The sequence below is a fragment of the Diadema antillarum genome, unplaced genomic scaffold (assembly GCF_040938485.1).
Source record: "Diadema antillarum isolate AM-2024a unplaced genomic scaffold, OU_Dant_1.0 seq00001081_RagTag, whole genome shotgun sequence".
NCBI classification, from domain to species: domain Eukaryota; kingdom Metazoa; phylum Echinodermata; class Echinoidea; order Diadematoida; family Diadematidae; genus Diadema; species Diadema antillarum.
Genome location: NW_027271902.1, coordinates 299,794 through 305,922, shown reverse-complemented (window position 1 = coordinate 305,922; position 6,129 = coordinate 299,794).

Here is a 6,129-nt window from a genome sequence, read left to right as displayed (position 1 = left end):
ATATATATACACATGTATATATATCGTCGGTGTTTTCACGAACCGACGCTATTCCGATTTTGGTCAAAATTTTCAAAATCGAGATATTGGTACCAAATGAAAGTGCTTTCAAAACTCTACCAAATCCCAAAATTTTAGATCACAAAATTAATTATTCTTAATTTTATCAAAGAAAGAAAAAAACGACGGTACTCGAAATATCGAGAAATTGAGAAAAAGGGGTTTCACGAACCGACGCAGTAAAGATACGCCGGTTCGTGAAATCCGAATTGCTAGGGTGAAGAGCAATGCGGGTTTTACGAACCGTCGCAGTTGCATTATTTTGAGCTTTGTTCAACTTACTGGCCGGGTGAGAATTTTGAACGATGTACAATTGGCAATTTTCGCACCTTATGACATTCTTTCCCTTAGAACACGCCAGGATGATCTAAGAAACCAGATTTTTTCATGTCATCTCAAAGATTGGTGAATTTCCTTTCAGGAAATATATGGTTTGGTTGACTTTTGCCTGATATTTTTCATTTGACAAGGACTTAAAGCGTAAAAATACGGTAAAAACGCTATTTTCACAATAATTTTTGTTTTTCAAAGTAATGATGTACATTTTTAAGCGTACGTGGCATCTAATATCTGACCATGTTCTGGATCTGACATATCATGGGTATGAACCATAAAATTATAAGAGCTTTATGAGCACGTATAAAGTCACAGAGAACAATTGAAATATCAAAGTCCTAAACAGACAAACGTCCGTGATGCTTTTATTTCTATCGCTGCTGCAAATTCTACTTTGTTGTCCCAACTGTGATGTATAGGAAGATTTGGTGTTCCACCTAATGAACATATCCTGCAAAAATTGTACGTCTGCTGGCTGTACATGGGACGTAGTATTCTTTTATGCAAAATTATACTCAGTTTTCGTCACGGACGTGCTTCCGCTATTTTCTTATAAAGATCGTATCCCATTAAACGTGATTGGCGATATTGTTCTGAGTCGTAATCAACTAAGATCTAGCCACACGATAATATGTTTGTTTTGAGTTTCTGTCCATCCTTTGTCAAATAGGAACCGAAATTATATTTTTAGACGAACCTCCGAGAAAAAGAAAACGTCCGTGATGATTAAAACGTTTTCGAGTGGGACATCATCTTGCTTTGATGACGAAGGTGCATTTTACCTTTGGCTCTCTAGCCGAGGAGCTACATGCTATTTTTGGAGCGGACTGAGGCTTGTCCGCAGTTTTTGGACTATGCAATTCACCGAAAACCAAGCAAATAATCGATATTTTCTCTGAAAATTCACCTGCTGATCTCCCTCTGAGCAATACATATGTTGTAAGGATGTCAGATTTCTTATAATTTGCATTGACAATACCTTTTCAAATTTTTGAAAGAGTTAGGAAGGCTAGGTACTCTCTGCCGATTAGTTATCCGTCCTGGAACATGACCCTATCAGTAGAACGAACGTCCGTGACAATTCCAGCGAACGTCCGAGACGTATGCAATCCCTCCGATAGGGATAACTTGTCCCGAAAGTGTCCTGTATTCTTTAAAACTTTTAGCTCAAATAGCCACAAATAAAATTTTACAAAGTAAACAATGAGTTTAGAGCAGTAGTTTCAGAATTCTTAAGGCGTTATGTGATCATGATGAACAAACAGTTGAAAATTTACTCACAATTTTAAGCTTGTTTTCCCTCTAATTATACAAAAAACAGCTAAACGCTGAAAACGAAGTTATAGGAAAATGGAATTTTGCGTAATCTTTAATTTCTGTGCATTTAAATTTCTTTCTAATGAGGATCTAGAGACAATTTGTACTGTTACAGGTTCAGAAAGTTTCGCTCACGGACGTTCTGTCCCAGAAAGGAAATTTCTGATAATTACAAATATATCACTGCACATAAAGTTAATGTCAGTTGAAAATATTACCAAATCACCGAGTCGCTCATACCCAAAGGTGAATAATGTTCAGCACTCAATTTACTTGTAATAACAAAAGGAAAACGTTTTGGTCACGGATGTTCGTTGGTAGAATAAGTCAATGGATTACATAGTAGAAGAAAGAGGATCAGTGCTACTTTTTAGTGACAGGTGCTCCAAGTGTTTATCTTTTGAGTATGGTAGCTGCCGTCTCAAACAGAACACATCCAGTTTTGGTCTCCATAACGGACGTTCGCTGTAATTGTCATGATATTAAATGCCTTAATTCATTCTTATTTTTCTCTTCATGACGATTTTTTTCTCATTCCCTAAATAGCCTGGACATGCTGCGACTAAACAGAAAACAAAACCAAAACAAAACAAACCGAAACAAATCCGAAAAGTGTTACGTAATCACTTGCAGGATAATGACGGAAGAAGTCTGTAATGGGCATGTGTTGAAGAAAAAATGGAAAAGTTTCAAAAGGAAGTGGAAGCAGTTGAATGAAAATGACTGAGAAACAGAGAAGGGATCGAGCTCCAACACACAGAGAAAAGAATTGCCAGTGCACCTCCGTTGTACCAAATTCCTCTGGAGAAGTTTTTGTTTGTTTGTTTATGTTTTTTATTCATCGAGATGCCGTCACAAGCGAACAAAAATAATGCAGTATACAATTATTGTCTGATGAAAACAAACAAATCCTCCGCTTATCATCACATGGTGTTGTTTTATACTCATCAATGAAAAGCAATGTTCATTTGTAATTCTTTCCAAGATTTTTTGTTCATTTTACATTTAAGAGACAGAGAGATCGTCAATTTGTTTGTGCTTTTGTGCTTACTTTGAAAACGCATGTTAAACAAAGTAATGATTAAGGATAGGTTTAAGGTTGCACTTTGATACGTTCGCTCTTCCTAAGATTCGTTCCTCCGATGTCCAAAGGTTTGTTGTTCCGAAAATGAAAAAAAAAAAGTTTTTAGTTAATTAAGGAGGTTTGTTATTGAAAATTTTCTTATTCCGAAAGTTTGTTAGTCCGAAAAATAAATATTAAGGATCATTATTTTCAGGTCCGTTCTTGTAAAAGTGGAAAGGGCTTGATATTCGTTTAGGTGAAAACGGTTATTATGAGGTTTTGAAATTTGGAGGATTTTAGTTGTTAACTTGTTTCTCCACATTTGGATAAGCGAACATGATTTTTCATGTTCCAATTAATAAACATTTCGATTAACCTTCGGAGATTCCTATCATTTACCGAATAAAAAAGCTTCATAATTATACGAACTCTATCAATTTTCGTATTGACAAACTGTATGAATAACGAGCCTCCGAAATGACGCGCTACAAAATGTTTGTTATAAAAAACCATATTGTATGATATCGAAGTCACAAACATCCATCCAAGTTATAAGGACTTACTGTGTCTTGTTATGACGAAACTTCGCAGTATCGAACCTATTATAATTTCTGACTAATATAATAATACAAATTCTCCTCGGTAACAGTGTGTAACACAAGGAGCAAACATAGAGGGATTTCTTCCCAACGTGTTCGTTTGCCCTCCCCAGCTAAACTTCGTATGTCTATCCAACGGAGCACATTTCTGTTGTCTTTCTATATATTAATTCTTTGTCATAATTTTAGCTGTGACCATGTTCGTTATAAGCAAAAAAATGCATTGTAGACTTTAGATAACAAATTTAGGACCTGAATCTTTACTTCATGATAACGAAATTTCGATAAATATATTCGTTCTCAAGGATGGACTACGTCACTGGGATTACACGTACGTTTGTACGTTCATTTACGAGAGATAGAAAAATTGTTTTCTTTGATTCCTCAGTATGAGAAGATAAACAAGCTTATATAATTGAGAATTGGTAATATCTATTCAGGATTTTGCGGAGGAGTTTGTTCTCGACATGAAATTGCTGTTTGTTGTGAGTAGAATGCGTTTCCAACTCAAGAGAGCTGCATCTTGTTTGTTCCGAACGTCCGTGAGCTACATGCGAACCTCCGTGACGCAAACTATGCTATGTTTGTTGGGATATAGAGACTGCCTAGATCAGATACATCTTAAAAAGGTATGTTATTATTTGGGAGTGAGGATTAAAGTATGGGATAGCGAAATAAGAGGTCAAAATATTGAGTTTCTGTAACATGCGCGTAAAGTGGAGAAAGTGTTTAGCGGAAGAGCAATATTTCAACAGAAACGACGAATTTAGTTAAATCATCAGTTGTCTGCCATTACGTACAGGTTAAGAGTACAAGCTTAATATTCTGCAAGCACGTACACGTGTCCCTAAAGATATTTTGTTAGGATTTTGAACTGAATCAGATCTTTGCAAACTATGTTAAATGGTATTCAAGTGTATGTGCAGCACTATTCCTCACGGACGTTCGCTGCTCTGGACATGGTGAACTTCAGCGGTGAATAAAAACTTGTTCCTCTGGGAAAATCCTAGTATACTCTCTAAAAGAAATCGAGTGAAAATATTCACTCCTAAAAGAGTGAATACAAAAAAGAGTGAATTTAGAGTGAAATTGGAGTGAATTTTGAGTGAAAATGCTCATTTTCACTCGTTTTAGAGTGACCTCAGGGATCACTCCAAAATCTTCGAGTGATCCCTGAGGTCACTCCAAAATGAGTGAAAATAAACATTTTCACTCAAAATTCACTCCAATTTCACTCTAAATTCACTCTTTTGTGTATTCACTCTTTTAGTAGTGAATATTTTCACTCGATTTTTTTTAGAGAGTAATTGGGTTCATATTAAAGCTTGAGTTATACTCTTTCAGGTAAGATGAATAATTTGGAGAATTTCCTACTTTTTAAATTTTGCCTTGTTTTGGCTCAATTGTACATCGTTCAAAATTCTGACCCTGGCCTAGAATTAGGTTTTGGCCGTAATCCAGATCTCAGAGTGAGGACCAAACCATCTTAAAGATGAATGACGACCTAAGACAGCCCACTGTCCACGGGTGAAGTGAATGGTAAGCTATAATCCTATTAAAATCATGCTCAAAATAACAGTTTCAGTTTGACTACCATAACCATTAATTGCGGTAGAGTGTAGTCCCATGTATTCAATCGCGTGATGCTTATGAAGCCTAGTCTGTAAACGCCATCCAATTTCAAATTAGATCCCAAATCATATCATTTATAGTTTCTTTTCAACTTATGTCGTTACTTCTGAGACTACTGAGTACTGTAGTCGTAACGTCTGTGTGCAAGACATGCAAGATGTCAAAGTCTCGAAGACACTCATGGCTATGCCTTGACTTGAGTTGAAAATTAAATCATGAGATTGACAAAGTAGGCCTACTAAACTAAAAAAAAAAGTAAAAAGTCTAAAAGTAAAACTCAAAGGAAGAGTAAAGAATAAAGTTAGACATGTTAGACTTTAACTTTCAAGTTTAACTATTAAGTCTAAGTTAAGACTTTACTTGTAATGCCAGTTACTAAAACTAAGATCAGCTGAAGTCTAAGACCAAGTCAAATTAACACAGAGTCTATAGTCTAGCTCTAGATCTACATCTAGACTAGTGGTAATAGTAGGTAGAGTCCACCCATTTTCCCCCAATTTTTACTGGTCCATTCCTGAAAAAGTTACTGGTCAGTGTCCAACAGTGATTTTTCCTGGTCAGGGACCGTCGGACCAGTGCCAGTGTGCAGCGTTGGTGTAGATGTCATCTATGACAGTGTGTGGTCTAGTGATACTACCTAAACACTACGAGTAGTACTCTACATGTTAGGTGGCTTTCCTGTACAGTGCAGTGTTATAGTATACTTGTGAATTCAGCCCTAGTACCGTACTGTGTGTAGATATGTTACATTATGTCTAACGTTAGTTCGAGTGGAGTACCTTTGAAGCACAGCGGTGGGGCTTTTTTCCCTAAAACTTGTGAATGCGGCCCAACCAAATGGCGTTTACATATTCACGCGTGATTGATAGTGATACAGTAGCGCTGTCGATTTCCACAGCAGCCATACATAATCTTTTGTCCTTTCTTCTCCTTTTTTCCCTTTGTTCTTTCACCCTTTTTATTCTTGGAATGGAAGGACTTCTAAGAAATGTCCCTCGACTGATTTAACCAGGACTCTTGAGTCCTGGTAAACCTAACCTAACCGAGTAACCGTTAACATTTGTTAGGCCTAACATAACAGTAACACTGACTTAGCCCTGTATTGACTTTGTCTTTGGCCGA